Source organism: Natator depressus, chromosome 8, assembly GCF_965152275.1.
Source record: "Natator depressus isolate rNatDep1 chromosome 8, rNatDep2.hap1, whole genome shotgun sequence".
In the NCBI taxonomy this organism is placed as follows: domain Eukaryota; kingdom Metazoa; phylum Chordata; order Testudines; family Cheloniidae; genus Natator; species Natator depressus.
In genome coordinates, this window is record NC_134241.1 from 22,413,120 (window position 1) to 22,434,058 (window position 20,939).

At 41.6% G+C, this 20,939-nt stretch overlaps 1 protein-coding gene across 4 annotated transcripts in view; it reads left to right on the plus strand.

The window, feature by feature from the left end:
- HTR4 (5-hydroxytryptamine receptor 4) overlaps nucleotides 1-20,939 on the plus strand; it is a 210,516-nt gene that overhangs the window by 159,908 nt on the left and 29,669 nt on the right. The gene's annotated exons all lie outside the window — the stretch shown is intronic.

Genomic DNA, 20,939 nt, shown 5'->3' on the forward strand with positions numbered 1-20,939 from the left:
TTTCACCTAGTTAGGCCCCTGGGTAGACAGCACCATCTGCAAGTCCCAGGGCAGTGACCATGATGCAGGCTGCTCCATTGCTACGTGTCAGGTTTTTCTGACCTACTTCGGAATAGTTCTGCTGCAGGAATTGAAGGGTGCAATGACCAATTTGGCAGAGGACTTCTTTTTCCCCTCTTTTTCCCCCAATTTGGCTGTAAGTAGAAATAAAGGAAAAAAGTTAAGCGGAATGTCAGGGAAATTTTCTCAATAATGAGGTTCATTAGGGTGTGTACTAATCTCCCCAAGGGCAGTAGAGAAAACCCTATAACAGTAGATATTTGGGAGTAGACTGTATAACGCATTGGAACAGGGAATAAACCAGTTTCAGCCAGCCAGGATGGAGAGAGGGAGAGAGAATGGGGAGGTTACACCAGTCATTTCCATCTCTAACCGGCAGGATTCATTTTGTGGAATTTATAAAGTACCTGTTGCCAGAAAAATCTCAGTAACTTCCAGCATCTATGACCCCATCACCACTGCACCCTGTCTGACCCTGATTTTTAAGGGCCAAGAACAGAATCCTGGGCATGCGTGTGTGACCAGACTCTCTCCTAAGCAGGGTTCTCTTCTGAACACAACTGAGATTAATGGTCAGGAATTTTACATAGTGCTTCACAACTATTACAGATCACGGAGCATTCCCCTAGTTAGTTGGTAGGCTGCCAGAACTGCACCCTGGCTCCTTAGGCCTCACTTTGAAAGGTTCCTTCCAAACAGGCTTTAACATCAGATGGTCCCTGTCAAACACCTTAATTCCTGCCCCTGCACCCACTCTCTCTGCCAGCCTTTTCCATGGATGGAGAGAGGAACTATGTGTCAAATCATTATTAATTATTATTATTGTTGTTAACTAATTATTAGCTCAGCTCCTCTTTGCTTGGACATGGAAATTAGCAACTCCACACACCCTGCACTGTGCTTAAGAATGCCTAGTCACCTGAGCTCAGAGCCAGGCTGGTTCTGATTTCAGATGGCTAGCCTGAGCCGCTGCCAGTGTCGCAGCATCCACACAGCTACTTTTAGCGTGCTGGCATAAGCCCCACTAACAGAAGGCTGTCTACGTGAGTTGGGAGGCTCAGTCCCAGTTGCAGTGTAGATGTATGCTCAGTGGTCACAAGCAAGCAGCTTTTAGCCAGATCAGCCAGGAGATACGTGCACCCAGACACCATGCTGAGGAGGTGATTATTAATGAATCCAGCTGCATTCAACTTTCCCATTTTGGCTGATTTGGGCTGAACCTCACATATATGATATAAGGGAATTTGCAGTCTAGTTCTGGAGTTCAGGAACCAGATCAGGGAGAAATATGGCCTGTCTTTTTTTTAGGTAATGAAGAATGACAGAGGCCTTTTCTTCTACAGGGGATCTTCATTTTCTGTTTGTGTGTGTCTATCAGCTATAGTCTGAAGAGAATGACAGGGCTCCTCAGCCCAAATAAATACAAGCTAAAGCCAAGCTGGCTTCAGTTAACATAGCTAGTCTTATTATCACTGCTAGAACTAGCTGCTGTAATGTCTTTACATCATATACTAGGTGCATCCTGTATAACTGAGCTTTGTGGAAAAAAAAAATTGGTCTTAGCAGTGTGCTAACCACAGCTTTCTTGTACCACATTCCCTCCCTTTCCCCCACTCCCAGCTCTGCCATTAGCACCTCTTCCCTGCTCTTTTATTTCCTTCCTTCAGCAATCAGGTGCCTGCTGCCAATGAGGCAAATTAACATTTCTGTATAGAGCACCTGCTACTCCACCCATCCATGTTAGCACACTGCAGGGATGTCTGGCTGTTTGGAATGAGGGTTTTAACCCTCTCCTTGCCAGATCCTGTGCGAGAGCCCTTCTCCTAATCATTAAGGCCACTGTTTTCTTGTACAAGTTGCTGGTGAGAACCCTAATGTGAGTTTTTGTGTTTCGCTCCCTGACCCTGGTATCTCCTCCACTGTCATTTCCATTCATTTCCTATTAAATGGCTGTACAGCCGAAGTGCCTCACAGAGAATAACGCAATCGGCACATGACTCATTGTATATTGTCAGGCACTGGGGTTCTCACAAGCAGCTTGACTGAAGGGAGCATGAAAGTAGCATATAGTGGGATTTTTGCCAAAGATATTTAGAGGCCTCTCTTCTACAGTCTCCATATATGCCTGCTGCAGTATCATTTCACAATGAAATAATTGGCTCCAGCAGGGACAGTCAGAGACAACAGACAAATTCCCAAGAACTTCTGAGCCACTTGTGTGTAACCTTCTTATAGAATCCCATGACCTTGCACCTCCAGTGAGTGTGTATGAGGTGGTGATCCATTTTTCATAAGTACAAACCCCAGGGCTCAGGGACTTAGGCACCTAGGGCCCAGATTTAGGCACTACTGTAATCCACAAACTTCCCACCTAACTCTAAACTCATTTTACACCTATGTTTTTGCTGTAAAAGTTCCCGAGGTGCCTGAGTTTCTGTCCCTGGGCATGCGCACTGCTGCCTCAGACAGGCATCCAGGTGCTTGTCTCACACCTAAGCCACCGTGTGAGCCTCGGACCAGGTGAAGCTAGATGGGGAAAAACCTGTCTTGCCTGTGGGACCCAGTCTAGTAGGTGTACTCTGAATATTCCTAACTCCACACAAGATGTCCAGGAGGAAAGGGGTCTCCCTAGTAACCTTTAGCTCAGGGGTTTGTACATTCCCCCAGGATATTGGAAATCCCAGTTCAATTCCCTTCTCTGGTGAGTGCTCTAACTACTGGCCTATGGGACTTTATGATATGGCTCTCCCTCAATCTCACATGCTGAAGCCATTCTACTTTGTATTATATAGTGATTGGATCACTATATTCCAGAGAGTGGCTCTACTTTGGCCCAGAAGATGCCCAGCACAGGTTAGAGCAGCCTGTGGGCATCTTTAATTTATGTTGACTGGCCACAACCCCCAAGAGGCTGTTAGAGCAGGCAGATATTGCCAGGGGATAGGGATTCCCCAGCTACATTGCTGTACCAGTGAAGGTCGGGAAAATGGTGACATAAGAGTCCCGACAGCATCTGTGTGTCATCCAAGGGCTTTCCCAATGTGTGGGGAATTCTAAAAAGGCCAGGTAAGCCAATTTTAGAGCTGCTTTGTACTGCTAGCACAGCTCAGTGCATCCAGAGCAGGGTTTGTCATCTTTACAGAAATACTGTAAACATCTACTGTTGCCACCAGCAGCACAAGAAATCTAGGGCCTTATTCTCTGCTCCCTCACTCTGGTGTTAATCGGGAGGAGCTTCACTGTGGTCAATGGAGTTGCACTCATACCAGAGCACAATCCAGCTCAGAGTCTTTCAGGATGAGTCTCCTTCCTGCTAGCCATCGGTGCGTGAGTGTTATGCTTCTGCTGGACTTCCTCTGCTCCCGAGAATTGTGCATTACTCATCTCGAGCCTGGGTTTTAGCAGAGTATACTTCATCTGCATTCCTCCACTGCCAAGTGACACTGGGCTCAAGGTAACAGATTGCTCCAGGGGATGCATGCCACCATGATTAGGATTCTAGAGAAAGGCATACCCAGTTTCCTTCCTTCCCTCCAACTTGAGTAACAGCCCTGCTGGCCAATTGGTAGTCCAGCTGTCTTGCTCTCATTTGTCCTGCTAGCTGTAGATAGAGGGCCTGAATGTCCACTGCCATGTGAAGTCATTTACACCTGTTCTAAGTAGGTCCAAAACGTTACCATTGGGGTCTGGCAGCATTTTTACATCCTCTTAGTTTAAGTATAAATGGTTTCAGACAGGGCAGGGAGAATCAGGGCCAAGGTCTTGCCAGAGAGAAGGTGGCTGGGAGGAAGGATACAGAGAAGAGAATGGAACTTATATGGGCCAGATCCTCAGTTGCTTTAAAATCAGCATACACCCTTTGAGTTCTGTAGAGCTGCATCTGTTTACACTAGCTGAAGATCTGGCCCAATGGCTTCATCAGCTAAGCAGGCTCCTGTGCTGGGATGCTCTCTTGCCAACTGCATTGTGAGAGTCGGCGTTAAAGCAGAAGCATATTTCACAATTTGCTGTTGTCAAAACCAGCCCTGGTTTGTCAGAGTCTTCAAAGTCATCACTTTGATTAGGCCCCGACACAGAAAAACATTTAGGTTGTCAAGGCAATCTTCAAACCAAGTGATTCATCCAGAAGGGAATGAGCTGTTCTAAGGTATCTGGTTCTGATGAATTGATTAAATGTGACAGGCTGGAAAGGTGGCAGTGGGGAAGGTGATTATGGGAGGGGAGATGTGCCTTTTGGGGGAGGAGGGGGGCTGTGTGATATTTTGTAGAGCCTGCTCAGTTGCAGTTTGTTGTGACCAAGAAAACAGGTGTCTTGGGTTTAGGGTCCCTGGTGGGAATAATTAGAAGTTCATCAAGTCAAAATATGCACTGCAGATAGGATGAAGTCTGTGGCTGGAGGTTACAAAGGCAATATTCAGCCCAGTCGTGATGGGATTTTTGGTGCAAATTGGTGAAGCCTATTTTGGGTCTCCTGTTGGACACAAATAATTCTGCTAGAAATTGATCAGTCAGAACCAGCAAAAAAGCAGCAAAAATCCCAGAAAGGAAAAGAAACCAGGAGACCCAAATGCTCCTCCAAATTAAAACTATGTATATCTGTCTGTCTGTGTAAATGATTGTGAGTCCATGGGTACGAATGGTTGTTTGTGAATGGATCTAGGGTGTGAAAGTAATCCTGCATGGGTCTAAATGGGTCTGCGAGTGGTGAGGAAGTTGCCAAGATGTATATGAATACGTGTGTTTATCTGTAACCGTACATGTGTAGGGATAAATGTTCACTGCTCTCTCTGTGCCACCAGTTTTATTGATGGGGGAGAATGCTTAGCGCTGAGAAAAGGGTTGGTTAGTTAACCACTTGGGGAAATGTACACATAATACTTTTATGTCTCAGACTGAAGAAGGGCAGTTTTCCTAATTTAATTTTTCATTGAGTGTGAGTTGAAATTAAGAAAAAAGTATAGAAAAAAAATTAAGGTAGGTCACATTTTGTTCTAAACCAGTTCAATGCGTCCCTTTAAAGAGCTGAAACAGACACAGTGGGGCGGAGTCTCCCCTGAGTTAAACTGGTCTAACCCAGGATTAACACCAGTAAAGCCAGTGCAGTTATACCCCTGTAAAACAGGTGTGAATCAAGAATCAGACCCTGGCTGTAAGCTGTTTGAGGCTCTTTGACCCTGGGCTGTCCCTAAAACATCTTTACACCAAGAACATTACACTGTCTGCACTAGGAGCTGCAAGGGAGTGTGACACCATCTGGGGATTGTCCTGCACCCGAAAAATCACCAGCTAGCTGGCTCAGGCAGCTTTATGAATAATCTGCATAGCCAGAGCAGAACAACGGGGCTGTAACACATCTGCTCCCCCTCTAAATGTTATTATATAGTGTTTTATTATATTTATTATATATTATAACTGGTACACACTCCTTGAAATATCACATAGAGAACAGAATCTCTGTCTTACAAAGCCAGGAGTCTGAAAGGGTGAATACAGTGCAGAGCAAGCAACTATATGATAGAAAGTACTGTACCCTGCTTGAGAATATTCCCTGAATTTACCAGGGAACTATAAAGTGTTTTCAAGTCTCTAAAATAAGGATGCAATTAATTGTAGTCAGAAATTCATGTTCAAACCCACGCAGAGCGTTTTTTTTTTCAACTTGAGGTCATTCTTTAATGCATTTTAAATTGCTTTGCCAGTGGAAAATGAAGTAGTTTATATTTCTGAAAGGTAAATGTGCTTTCTAAAATAAATGTTAGCCATTGCTTTAATCTCACTTTAAAATCAGAGTTACCTGATGAACACATTGCGGCTTGTGAAACTTAAGGTGAATATGTACCTTGTAGTGAATGTCTTTGTCTGTGTAGCCTAGATGTATAATCCCTGGAGAATATGTAGATGTAATTAACTAAAGGTCTGATCCTTTTGGCTTCAGTGGGACTTTCAAATGTTCAGCGTGTACCAGAATCACACTTTAGATCCTTTTTTAGCCTGAGGGTTAAACACAGTATTTTAAGAAAGCTAAGAGGTCACAGTCAGTACTACAGGTAGATTCTCTGCCCTGTTCTGCATCCTTTCTGCCACTTGGGCAGCACAGCAGGAGCAGAAACCACCCAACAAATCCTCTCCTGGTGATTCTCTTGCATGGGGAGTGTCCAATGAGCACAGAGCCAGCATAGCCAGCCTCTGTGCCTCCCTCCCACCTATCAGTCCAAGCACAGGGACATGTCAGGGGTTTTGAGGGGGGTACACGGTGCTCTAGTTATCCCCAGCTAGCATATGAATCCTTGGAGACCATTGCCAGCTGGCACAAGTTACATCCGCTGGTCTAACCTGGGCTGGGGGCAAAGACTCAAAGATAGAACTGGTGACTGTTTTGCAGATTCTCCCTTTCCCCCTCTCCTAGGGTACCCTGAGTGGCAGCATTGGGGAGAGGAGCCATCATTTCCTAGGTATTCCCTGAAGCTCAGGCAGAGCCATTCAAGTTCTTGTCTTGCTCTCTCTGGAGTTTGCATGCCTTGGCAGGAGAGCCCCCGCCTTCTCCCCATAGTGAAGGAAGGTTTCAAATACTTCTGGTTAAAAATCAAAGGGCACGGAGCAGGAAAGATATTTGTAACTCACACCATAATCAAATACAAACTTCCTCCTTACCAAAGTCACCCTTGAAGGCTGCAGGTTAGACACCACTGCCCTAGATGAATTAAAGCTCCCACTTTGGTGTTGTCTCTTTCCCCACTTTCAAGAGCTCTTTAGTGTGCGAGGGATGTACTCTTGTACTTGCTATAGCTCCCCATCACACAGCAATTGTTCCAGACCAGAAGTTGCTTTGGCAACAGACATACAAATGCATGTACCATTCTCCAAACAGTATCATCAAGAAAGACTTCAGATCTAATGAATGCTACTGAGGACCAACTGCAAATAATACAGCTGAGCCCTGGCTTCCTGCTCAAAAGGACAATAACACTTATCCACACTTCATCACAAGCAGCCCAATGGAATTAATTGGAGAAATTGTGTCTGATGATTTACTCAGTAGGTATTATTGTGGGTGGCACTCTGTATGAAGCTTCACAGGAATGCTTTTGTGTGGGGGTGTGAATTAATGTCCAAATATTGTGCAGCATTTACCAACCATGCTAGTCAAAGAAGTAGGATAGAGCACACATCCACACAGCACCTTAAAGCTGCACAGAAGGAAGAGGAAAAACAAGAATGTGCCAATATATTAAAGGGGGGAGGAAAGAGAGGAATGCCCCTCCTCTCCTGTTAGAGTGCAGAGTAAAAGAGGAGATCTGTATATGTGATGATCAGTGCCTTTACAGTATGACACCTGCCCAGAATGGCTATAGGTGTGTCAGCATCTCAATGCCAATCCTATCCTCAATGCCACCTGTAGTGTTAACTGTAAAATAATGTGCAATCTGTGTCACCCCATCATTCCTTTCTCCAGACAACCAGAACAAGAGCTCAGAAGGGTGATTTTTCTCACAGAATAGAGGGTGATTTTGTTTCATTCCAGTTTCCAGGGGTTGCATTGTGTCATAGCCACCCTTTAGCACAATAGAACAGCAGGTCCAAGAACTTGTCCCTCTACAGAACCCACGCTTCCTGGTGAGCAGAACCGCTGCATGCATGGTGCAGATGGCAGCGCCATTTTCAGAGCTATAAACAGTATCATTGTCATAGCTCTTTGAATGGTACTGCCATATGTACTGGAGAATCAGCATTTATGCTTGTAAGGGCTATGGGCCAGCTGGATTTTCTCCCCAAATGAAGCTGACTCCTGAAGTGTGAGTGAACACATCATGCTGCTTTGGAGGGATTCCCCCTCCCCAATACTCATTCTTGAATCTCCAGGGATCTTCTCATCTGCCCTCTAGCCTGCAAAAAGCAAGTGTCTGCATTCCTAGAGGTTCACTGTGAAGCCAAACCTCTTTGAGCAATGCAAGAAGCAGGAGCAAGTCCATGAAGATGTTTGATGGCAAATCAATCACACTGTGTGCATTTTCTTTACCACAGCAATTTATTTTTATGGCACAGTATATTCCACTGTGTGTGTGTAGAGAGAGAGAGAGAGTGAGCTCTTCTTAAACAATCAGGTTTCTGTGGCTATAGACTTGTCTGATTTTCAATACAATCCATAATGTACTTTCTTACATTTTTGTTGGTGAATGGATAGCAGCTATACATTGTGCAGTAAAGTCAGAAAAACATGATGACAGAGCTCTATAAATAAAAAAGGGAATCATACAGAGATTTTAAAAACCTGTTGCAGGAGAATGAATGTGTTGGCGCAGAGTGAATATTTCACTGTGAAAACAGAAGCCAAGTTTTCATCAGTGAATAGGAACCTCCCATACAATCCACAGCAGAGCTTGTTTCCTGTAATGATGCTTTGGCTCTGTCTACTTATGGTTTTAGAGAGACCAGGATGGACAGGTGAGGTAATATCTTTTATCAAACCAACTTCTGCTGGTGGGAAAGACAAGTTTTCAAGCTGCACAGAGCTCTTCTTCAGGTCCGGGAAAGGTACTAAGGTCAGGTCTAGACTAGGAAATTAGGTCGCTATAACTATGTCGCTCAGGGGTATAAAAAATCCACACCCCTGAGCAATGCAGTTAAACCGTCCTAAGCCCTGGGTAGACGGCGCTATGTCAACAGAGGGGCCTCTCCTGTTGACATAACTACCGCCTCTCATGGAGGTGGATTAACCAGGCTGACAGGAGAAGCTCTCCTGTCAGTGTAGGTAGCGTCTTCACCGAAGCGCTACAGTGGCTCAGTTTACTGGTGCGGCTGTGCCACTGCAGTGTTTTAAGTGTAGACCTGCCCTTAGAGCGTGTCAGCTAAATATAAGATGGAACAGATAGTTTCGCAGAAGTAGTTAGCACATATTCTAAGGGACCATTCAAGGTGACCCATTAACACCCCTCTAGTCATAGGACAAAAAAGGGGGGTTAACGGTTACAGATTGTTGTAATAAGCCGTAAATCCAGTGTCTTTATTAAGACCTAATTTTCAGTGTCTAGCAAAGTTTTGAATTTAAGCTCCCAGGCTTGTCTGTTGAAAGCGGATCTTAGATTTAGCTGTGACGCTCAAGAAGAGCTCTGTCTCTCTCACCAACAGAAGTTGGTCCAATAAAAGTTATTACCTCATCCACCATGTCTGTCTAATATCCTGGGACCGATGTGGCCACAACTGCATAGTTATGGCTTTGTATCTGTGTGAAACTGATTTAAAATGCAGTTACATCCTAACATTATGGTTGTAACTATAGATGGGTTCAAATCAAAACCTACCTGAACCCAACCAAACTTCTCTTTAAGATCTACCCTAAATGAAATGTTTTGGGGGGAGGTTTGGGGGGAGGTGGGAGGGAGGTGGGAAAGAACAAAGAATTAAATTTAGGCAAATTTTAAAATGAAACATCATTTTGAAAGGAAAAATGAAATTGTTTCATTTTGAAAATGTTGAAACAAAACACTGACTTTTAAAAAATGTAATAATTTTTTTTGGCCAAAACTGTTTGCCAAATTCAACACAAATTTGCAACTAGTTCTGGTTGACTCAAAACTGCATTTTTCCATGAATAAAATATTTGTCTGAAACATTTTGCCTAGTTCTAGTTGTATGGTATGAGAATGCATAAGACCTGCAGTCATGATGAGGTAGACAACAAAATAATGCCAGGTTGTGGTAGGATATATCCCCTTTGGGGTTACACCTGTGAAGTAGGGAGTGGGTTGGGCTTCTGTGAGAGACCACATCTTTTGTTTAAGGATTAATGCTTTCTGTGCAGGAGAATAATTGGCAACACAAAGCTGAATTTCTAATGCCAGGAACTTTATTCCTGTTGTATACCAAACTAAAAGATCCAACAAACCAGAGGAAACAAAGAGGAAGGAAATCTCATATTTCTCTGTTCCGGGATCTGTAAGTTCTGGGCAAGCACCAGCTCTGACTCTCTAGTGGGGGCAGTTCAGGAGAGCAGGGCTAACATGTGAATGCTGTAACAGGGAGTTGATGTGTAGAAAAGGAGTGAAGTGGTTTGTCTCATTGTCCCAGAATCCATTCTTGGCTAAACCAGCGTAAATATAGAATATCTCTACACTGACTTCCCTTGGAGGGGGGCAGTGAACCACCTTCAGTACCTTTCAGAATGGAAAGAGCGTGTTAAGTAATGGCCTTCGCATACCAGAATATCTTATTTCTAGCAAACACATTGAGACATAAATCCTGATTCAGTTTTGTGTCATCTGTTATTAAGTACTAACTAGGAATTTAGATTGCTGATCTATAAGTTGCCTGTGTGTCAGTAACATTGCTCTGGGCTGGCTTTATGTCCATTGAGATTCTAGCTCAGATAAAAGCAAGAGCACTGGAGCAAACATCACGTGGTAGCTGTATCACAGGAACAATACTTGCATTTGGTTTGTGTTTTTTTAATTCACACCTTCTCTGGGTTTATTCCTATGGCTGCTGGCAATGAAGCTCAATCTAGCTGTTCAGTGATATCAAAACCAGACTCACCCAGTTCCACAGAGGCTGTAGGTCATGTATATGCATCCTTTTGTTTTGTGGGCTAGCAGATGGGATGCTGCCTTTGCTTAGACCAGTCATTGTGCAAGGATTTTGTTGGTTTGTTAATTTTTGCTGATTCACTTTTCTATTCGGGTCACTAATCTCATGGCTGTCTTAATGCAAGTAATCAGCATGGGCTTTTTAAAAAATGCAAACAAATAGCAACTTTCCACAGAAAAATCACCAGCAACTATTCCTTTTTACACAGGACAAATGTCTGAGCATCCGCCTCGGGAAATATTGGTGACTTTTTTTTATAGTTCAGATTATCAAGTTTGCTGATTTCATGTCATTCCAGCAGTGTTAGCACTGACAGTCCGCTGAGGAGAGGAGGTCCTTTTCTGTAGTGATGCTGAACTGATCCCCTGCAAGAGACAGTGGCACACTGGGGCTGATTCCGATCTGATACCAGCTTTACATGGATGGAACACAGTTGAGGTTGAGGGTCTTAGTCCATTTTTGCATCAGTGTAAGTGAACGAAGAGTCAGACTCACTGTCATAATGTGGCTGAGGAAGCTAGGGATGGGGCAGTTTGCCTGAGTGAAGATTTTGAGGATTGGAGCCTTAGATTGTAAGCTTATGGGCGGGGGCCATGTGTTTTATCTGACAAACACCATATGTATTTATTATTATTATCCTTCAAAATTACATCGTAGGGATTTTTTGATAACTAGCCTTCACAACATACAGGATCTTTAAACATTTAAAATTTATCCCCATGAGTCCCCAGTAAATCTTGATTGTGAACCAACTCTGTAGGTTTCAGTAGTCAGGAGTTCTGTTAAACTCTCTGCAAAATTCCTGCATTTGAGGTGCTCAAATGCACATTTTTTCCTTTGACTTTCCTTAGAAGTGCCTCGGAGAGCTGTCTCCTGCAGATCCTGCATTGTGATGTCTTGCACTCCTGACATGTTGTTGAGCTGCTTATTCAGACCTTTAGGGATCACTCCAAGTGCTCCAGTGATCACCAGGATCATCTTCTTTCTCGTTTTCCATAATCGTTCCACTTCATGGCAGAGTTCTTCATACTTCACCATCTTCTCTTCTTGTTTCTTTATGTTTTTGTGTGCTGGTCTGGCACTATCAATCAGCAAGGTCTTCTTTGACTTCTTTCCTACAACTATGTCCAGTCTGTCTGCCTGCCCCATTTGGTCTTTGACAATTGCCAGATCCTGTAAAATTGTAGCCTCTTTCATTCTCTAGAGCGCCTTCAGTTTGGTGCTCATAATACTGCATGGTTTGTTTAAATACATGCTTGCCACAGAGACTTCAATGCAGACACTTGGCAACTTAATTATGCCTGTTCATGTATTTCTGCCAGTCAGGCACCTGCAGGTGCTCAACACATGCTCCATGGTCTCTTCCTTTTCAGTTCTGCAGTTCAGGGGACAGTTCTGTCAGTCAGTTTTGTTTCGAACATAATTAAGCCTTAAGGACTGCTCTGGTACACTCATGAGACTCTCCACTTTTCTTTTGAGGTATCTTTCTACAACTAAGCCATGAATCTGTTAATCTTCAGTCACTAATGAGTGTGCGGGGTCTCCACCACTGTCTGTACAGTGATTTCTGTGTAAATATTTCGAGTCTTTCTTTGGCAGTTTGTATCTCCTTTCTTTGATGCTTTCTGGGGCTGGGAACACACTTGGCCATTGCTTGTTATTGCAGCCAGATGATCTTTTACTTTGGCTGAATCCTTATATATTTTGATTGATTGTCAATTGCTTCCTCCACAGATAGCAAAACTTTTCCTTAATCTCATCACTGGATGTACATCCTGTCCATATCTTCATTGCAATCCATGACACTACGCATCACCAAGATCTTTCTTGTTTGGAAATCAAGTTTTTTTTCTTCTCCTCTTGATTTCACTTGATCATTCTAGAGGTGTGCTGTACTATTGGTATCCCCCATGTATTAATGGCTCAGATCAAATTATTCAAGTTGAGTTTTGTCTTCAGAGTAGTTCTTGTTAGTCTGTAATGTTCTTTCCTCACTTCTTCTTTGACTTCTTATGTTGTAACTCTAACTGTTCTGTTATCCCAAGGAATTTGTAGGGGCCACGTTGAGAAATATCTTGGCTAGTACCTTTGTTAGCTTGTACCAGTCTACCCCTCTTTACAGATGCCAATGCACATTTAGCCAAGCCAACCCGTAGCTTTATATCATCACCAAACTTTTCTGGACATCATCAATCTCTTTATCTCCTTTTGTGATCATCCATATCATTTAAGATTATCCATGTATAGTATTAATTATTAATTATTATTATTATTATTATTATTATTACTATTATTATTGCAATGGAGCCTAGAGGAATCAGGGCTGCATAGTGCTAGGCAGTATATTTCTATATTGTATAAGCAATAACAATAATTATCACTAATGATGAATGAGTCCAAGCACTTCTGGCTAATATGAACACAGTAGCTAATTTAGACTCCAATTTAGCCTCTGTGTTTATTCTGAGAACTAATTAACCCTTTTATTTGCTGGATGAAACTGTTGTGCAGAGCATCCTGTCAAACAGAGGACACAGTACAGTATGTTACTGTAATTAAATAAACAGATAACTGAGTTCAAGAAATTGCCTACAATCATTAATTAGGATTAATTAGGCAAAATGATTTACAACTACAGAAGACAAAACTAAGCAATGCTTTTATTGGCTAGGAGAAGCAGCTGTGACACACTGTACTCATTACTTATATATCAGGAACATGCTGTTCAGTAACACTAAAAAGCAGCCTCATAAAATAAGTTTATTCAATTAACTGTGTTTTGCCCCAGAATACAACCACATTCTTGGTGAACTACAGATATTGTAATGATCAATGCAGACAGTTCCTCCCTCTAAAGATGGTACTGTATCTTTAACTTAATAAGAAGCGACTGTCTTGTGTGTTATTATGTTGTTGTATGATCTGAGGCTTTTAGCAGGAAATTCAGTCCTGCCTGCATGTGCTGGAGTTGGTACTTGCCATGTTCCAATAAATCTCTGTGATTCAATAAGCAAGTATTAAAACATGTCTATTGAGCAGTTACATGTTAAGAGCCTGGCCATAGAGAAGATGGAAGGAGAGATGAAGAGCTCCCAAAGTATAAAGAAGTTTTTCTTTCTAAACCATGCTTGAGGCCAGCACATAGATCAGTTGGGTTCATGATTTGTCTCATCTTTTACTTTAAAAGCAACACTTTCATCTGCATGATAGAATGATTACTCATGAGGGGTCACTAATGCTGCTCAGAAATAGCTAGCTCATCTTGGAGTATTCAAATATGATAGACAATTATAGTAATTGTCAGAGTTTCTTATTTTAGAAGGAGGGGAGTTCAAATTTGTCTCTTCCCCCACTCAGAAATAATACCATCACAAAACATTTCTCCCGTCAAATCTGACAGGCAGAATTGGAGCTAAGTTTTACAAAAATGAAAAGAAAAAGTGTCTACCAAAGAAATGTTTATTTAATCCAGGATTCACAAAATAACCAGCTGCTCTCCATTGTGTCCAAGTCCTGAAGGGACACTGCATCTCACAGGAGATGCTCGGCACTTAGAAGAATCAGAGCCTTTTTCCTAGCTCTTATCTAGTACTTTCATCAGTAGATCTCAACGTACTTTACAAAGGAGGTCAGTATTATTAGCTCCATTTTAGAGTTGGGAACCTTAGACACAGACAGGGGAAGTGACTTGCCCAAAGTCATCCAGCAGGCCCATGGCAGAGCAATGAATAGAACCCAGATCTTCCAAGTCCCAGTCCAGTGCACTAGCCACTAGACCATACTGCCTAGCAGTGAATTGCTTTTGCTCTTTGTGGTTTTTTTTCCACATACTTTCAAATGTGCAAACCTGTGTGAAATCTAATGTGCACAGACAACTATCTGACAGGTTTCAGAGTAGCAGCCGTGTTAGTCTGTATCCACAAAAAGAAAAGGAGTACTTGTGGCACCTTAGAAACTAACACATTTATTTGAGCATAAGCTTTCGTGAGTTAGTCTCTAAGGTGCCACAAGTACTCATTTTCTTTTTGCAGACAACTATCTGTTCATCCATCACATAAACACGGCTAGTAAGAGCTGCTGCTATGTTTCTTGTCAGCTGGTCTTAAAATACTTGGGTGACGTTAAACTGTGTGAAGTGTTTACAGTAACAAGCTGATGATCGTAAAACACTTTAACTATTAAATCCTGGAGAGCATTTTGTTATAAGTGGCCACTAACAATAGGCAGCTTAGAGTATAACACTCTGAGATGGCCTTGCAATACTTGTATAGCAATCCCTCCTAGTAGGTGCTGAGCAACTTGAACTCCTGTTGAAGTGAATGGGAGTGAAGAGTGAGGAGCATCTCCCCGGAGGCTCTCAACACTTTGCCAGATCAGGCCCGTAATGGCAAAGGCCCAGACCTAGCAAAGCACATAAATGTGCTTAACTTCAAGAGTGTGAGTAGTACCATTAAAGCCAATGTCCCAACTCTTAAAGCTAAGCATGTGCTCAAATGCTTTGCTGGATCAGGGCCTAAAACATTCCTGGAACATGCTGAGAGCAAACAGTGCTTTTCCTTCTTGGTGCAGCAAAGATAATTATGCCATCAATTTATTTGCTGGATTTAATATTATGTTTCTTTCTGAGCTTCTGATTTTGCAAACATAATGTGTATATATAGAATGTATATGGAAAGATAATCTCCATATTTTATCTATTTACCAGGACCATGTTGCCTTACTAATGGTGGTTTCCTTCTAGACTGATGAAACCGATCATCCTTGTAGTGGTCAGACTGACTTCTCTCAGTAACATATTGTTTTCATATATGCCTGGCATGCTCCAAGGCTCACAGTTCCTGATTTCTTACTGGCACTCTAATACTTAGTTTGAGTTGCTAAACCCACACTTATGCAACTGTTGTTGATCACTCTAAGACCTCGTATAGTGATTTAAAATACTGGAACACAGTAAAACTCGTTTGGCTTGGAAACAGTTGAGATTCTGTGCCTGTATTTATTGTCACTGCCTTAATGCCTCAGTGTAAAATGATTGAATTATCTTAAACATTTAAGAGGTTTTTGATTTTGACAACTGAACTGCCCTTTGATGGTATAAGAGGTGAGTATAGTTGAGTCCGGCTGGAGCCATAAGAGGTTCATGTGTAGTTTGCAGTCAAATCATTCCTAGAATGCACTAGATACTTAGGTGTGAATCTGATTTCCAATTCCTCTTTCAAAGTAAGGCCCATTTTTCAGGGAGGATGCGCTGGGCCCTTCTGCACCATTAGGGAAATCTGTGTAACTGTAAGAACCATTTGGAGGTAGGATAATCTTCCAAAGGAAGTGGCGGAATAACTACCTTTGGAGATAATGAAGTTTGGACCAATCAGTGAGGTCTGGGATAATTAAATGGCCTTGCCTTTTCTTTCTGCACACATGGGATCTAAGGAGGAGAGAGCATCAGTATTTACAGCGAACATACAGTCTTCTCTTCTTTCTTGTCATTCTACCTTCATGTTATTTTAAATATACTTTACTAAATGTAGAACATTTTAATCGCCTGGTCCCATCTGCCAGGTTAAGGTGAAAGACACACCAACCCCTGTTTTCATTTATTTGCAATGCTGGAAGCCAAGAACATAAAGGGATATAATGAATTTTCCTTCCCTGTCAGCCTGCTGTCTCAACATCTCCAAAAGATCTCTAGTCTTCTTGCCAGTTTACACCAGCTGGGGTAGCTCCATTGATTTCAAAGGAGCTAGGCCAATTCACATCAGCTGAAGATCTGGACCCACATATTTTGTTGGTTTGAAGAATCCTAGAAATTAGAGTAGGAACGGCCAGTTAGGTCTCCCACTGCAGCTCAGTGCCAATGCAGGTTGTTCCCTTTTATACATTTTTTTAGTGTCCAAAATGATGAAGCTTCCACTATTCCTCTGGGGAATTTACTCCCCAGACTAATATTCAGTTTACATTTTCCCCTCCTTATTTTAATTCCATTACTCCTAATTCTACCTTCATGTTCTCACTGAATAATTCCTCCCCCTTCTTGCTGGTTAGACCCCACACACATTTTGTTGACTGTTCTCATTTCCCCCATCATCATCCGTTATTGTGAGCAGCAATTGCAGAAAGTCAAGGCTGTCTGTGTAATAATATTAAGCTTCAAAACCAAAAAATTTAAATTGAGAGCTGATGCTGTCTACATCCTGGGGGACATTCGAGAAGGTTTAATTTAATTGTCTGCATATATTTGATCACATCTTATAGCTAGGTACCCAAGGACCTGACCATCCTTTATTCCATTCTAAAATAAGAGAGTTCAGATAAAGCTAAATTCTGCTCATGAATTCAGATGCTATTTATGAACATCCAAATCTAAATATTTACAACTAATAATACAGTGGGCACAAACAAAGGCTTCAAGACTTGATGAGTGCCTTTGGGTGTTGGTTCAAGGAAATGAGTTTTACACCTTGCCTCTGTACTCCAGAATAAACCACACACATTTTGGCAGAAAGAGAGATCTTTGCTCTAGAATGAATCACTTCTTGCTTAGAGAGAATGGATGTCTCTTCGATTTTCCCAGATCATCATAATCATCACCATCATCATCATCGTTTATTTATTTGAATAAACTTAGTGCCTAGGAGCCCTAGTTATGGATCACAACTCCATTGTGCTAGGCACTGTGCAAACACAGAACAATGCCAAGGACTGATGTGTAAGCAGAGGATTTAGGATGAGTATCTACAAGATAATAATAGATAAGTGTATGAAAAGAATAGCAAAAATCTTAGAATGCATTTTACAGTAGTACCTAGGAACCCCACTCAAGGAACAGGGCCACATTGTGCTACGTGTTGTACAGATAAAAAAGGGGGCTGCACCTCATAATGGTTTTTGTTTTTTAGGGTTTTTTTTGTCACACAAAATCATGCATGTGTATGATCCTTTGAACAGTTATTTCTAAAATAAGGGGCAAAGTTCATCCTGTATTGGCTTGATCTAGAACGGGGAACAGTAAGCATAAAGAAAGGTCTGTCTCTTAAAAAAACAGACAGCTGGTTGCCCTAAAAGGTCTCAGTCTCAGATCACTTAGGTTTGAGACCACTGAGCTAAATTGGAATGTTCTGTTTTGATTGACATCGATTATTGGTTTTTGCTGTCTCAGAATGGAGACAAAGGTAAATCTGAGCAAGATTCTGTTAGCAATGGGAGAATCATTAAGCTGTCAGACTAAGACGGAGAATGAGGACATGTCTAGTAGTACAGCACTGTAGTATAAACATTTCCTAAACCGATTGCAAGGGTTCTCCTGTTGCTGTAGTTAATCCACCTCTCTGAGAGGCAGTAGCTAGGTCAACAGAATGATTTTTCCATCAACCTAGCCGCATCTACACTTGGGTTAGATCAACCTAATTACATTGTCCTGGGAGCAAAATTTTTCACCTCCCCGAGTGATGTAGCTAAGTTGACCTAAGGCCTTAGAGACAGGATCATCTTCTCTCTGAGGCAGAAAATACAGAAACCCTAAGAAAATCGAAGAACAGGATATTGCTTCCTGAAGCAATTCTACCTTATTTGGTTTCTTGTTAACTTGAAATTATAAGACGACACATAAACCAACAGGCCATTGAGGGGGGCTACTGTTTTTGTGTTTCTTGGATGAATCTTCATACATGTAGAAAGACTTCTTCTCTAAAGGACGTCATGAAATGTCAACATTTATATTGCTGTAATACCCTGCATGTGCACTCACTCATACAAATATTGCTTTAAAGGTCACATTCACACCAGAGCATTCTGAGTCTTGGGATATTCCAATAAATCTCATTCTGAGAATCAGAAAAGATAAACTCTGATTGGTTTGGTGAAGTCCTTCAATTAACATACAGCACAGGAAAGTCTCAAGCAGTCATCTATGGCAGAGTGATTCATTAACTGGTAAAGACAGAGGAATCACCATCATAGAAGCATGATGTAGGGAAAATGATTTGGACTGTAAGTATCAAACTATGAATTCAAGTATCCTTTCAATGTACTTTCCTAATTCCCTTTAGTATTAAAAAGGTGAAGAATACAATCAGGAAGTTCTAGGTCCAAAAATGTAATCTTTTAACGAGTTTTACAAAGCCTAATGTGAATCCTCTGGAAATGTTTTCATGGTTATGTTTTATTGCAGTAGTAACATTTTGTTTTTAATCTAAACATGCTACAGATTTGGAAGCCCAAAGTCTGTGATAGCACATGAGTTCATCAGTGAATCTGACCACAACAGAGGGACAGATCTCAGTGGATGTAATTTTGTGTAGCCCCATTGACTTCAATGGAACTATGCTGATGTACACCAGCTGAGGATCAGGCCCAGAAAGTGAAACTAACCAATCCAGTTTCACTGCTCAGGCTGAAGGAAATGCAAATAATAAGTAATAAAAACAGCATAAACTGATGACAAGTCAATTAGATTTTTTTAAAAAATTGTCTGGGTTTAACTAAATTGCTACTAGCAATGTGGTAGATAAGGAATTTCTTTTAAATATATCATTTTTATCCTGACAGTGCTTTTCTAAATGGAAGTTTCATGCATGGACCAAAGGGAAAATTCACCCCTTAGCATATACATGAAACCCACACCACTAATCTAGTTTTCATTTTAAAAAGAAGTTGTTCAAGCATTTATATCTTGTCCTTAAATTCATGCTACTTTTTTCTTTGTAGAAAACATTCGCACTTCTGCCCCACAATGATTATTGATTTATTACAAAGTAAGGCTGATCAAACAAAATTTGCCAAATGCAGATTTGGTGAAGTTTGGCTTATTTGTTGCATCTTAAAGTATTTGCATAATACTATTAATTGAGAATCTATTTGGTATTTTAAAAATATCCCAGGCACATGAATGACAAGCCTCTGGATTGTTCATTAACTATTTGATCTTGAAATTCAGTATTCAGACTTCAATACCCAAATTGCAAGTGGGTTGTTCTCTGTCATGTAGACATTACTCATGTAACTGTGATATGTTACTTAAATAGGGCTGAAGATATGTATTTGACTGAATCATTCAGTCAGTTCCAAAGCTTTATGAATGCCAATGGGCTAACTATGATTGAGTCAATCAAAGACTAAATATTTATCAAGTATTGGGGAATTTTGTTTGATCAGCACTGTTGCAGAGTTTTCTGCTCCTCTCCTTTTCTGTGTGTGGTATTGCTACAGAGCCATAGAATTCACTTTAGAGGAATAGAATCACTGATTGCTGGGGCAGAGTGCTGATGTCTGATGTAGGGAGCACGTTCTCTGCTACTTCTGATGACTGTAAGTCTGGGAGCTGCTGCTTTTGAGTTAAACAAGTAATTTCAACTGTGGCAATTGTTAGACTCTGGCCTTTGAATCCAATGAGACTCCATGGTGTTGTTTTTCCTGATCCTGTTGAGCCCTTCAATTTTCTCTTGCTTCCAGGATTTACTGAGCTCCAGCATGATCCTCATCCTGGTCCTTTCATCCTTCCCTGATGACCAGGTAACTCACTCAGTTTAGATCTAGATTCATCTGTGTCCTGCAAAAACCTGCTCTCTTGTGCGTGCACATGCTCCCTCGTTGTAAATCACTGGCATCAGAAATAGCTTACAAACTATGCCCAGCTGTTTGCTTTTTGGTGTCTTTCATTTCATGTGGGGCTCTGTGACATACCCTCTGACATACAGCACCCCACACATCTGTGCGCTAACAGATTTGGAAGCCTGGTCCCTTTCACTTTAGTAATCTAATAGTCACTTTATTCTCAGGTGATTTCAGTTTTGCTTGTTACAGTTTACTCTGTAGGGGTGAAATCCTGGCTCTGTTGAAGTCAGTGGGAATTTTGCCCTTAGTCTGTTAACTAGGCCCAGTCCTGTGAGTGCTGAGCCCTAGGTCAGTACATTTCTCATTTTAAACAATTTGCTTAGGATACCTTTCAAATGTTGTCAGTTAGCTTAAAACAAAGCATAGTTTTGAGTGAAAGCCCGTTAGACAATGCCAAATGCATTCATTTGGTAGCTACCCATCTTTAATAACTACACCTTTACTGTGCAAGCTTCAGGGTAAAATAATAGAATTTAAAAGAAGCCATGGCTTCTAAATGAAGATATATTATATGGGCATCCTCTACTTTTTTGGTGAAGGCTCAGATTTGTAGAATTGCCCCTACAAAGGTGTATGTGCATATAAATGAACACTTTACCGGTGAATGCAATAATGGTAACTGTGTAATCTCATATGACCAGTTGGATGTCTAGCTACACAAGCAATTACCTTGGCTTGCACATGCAGTT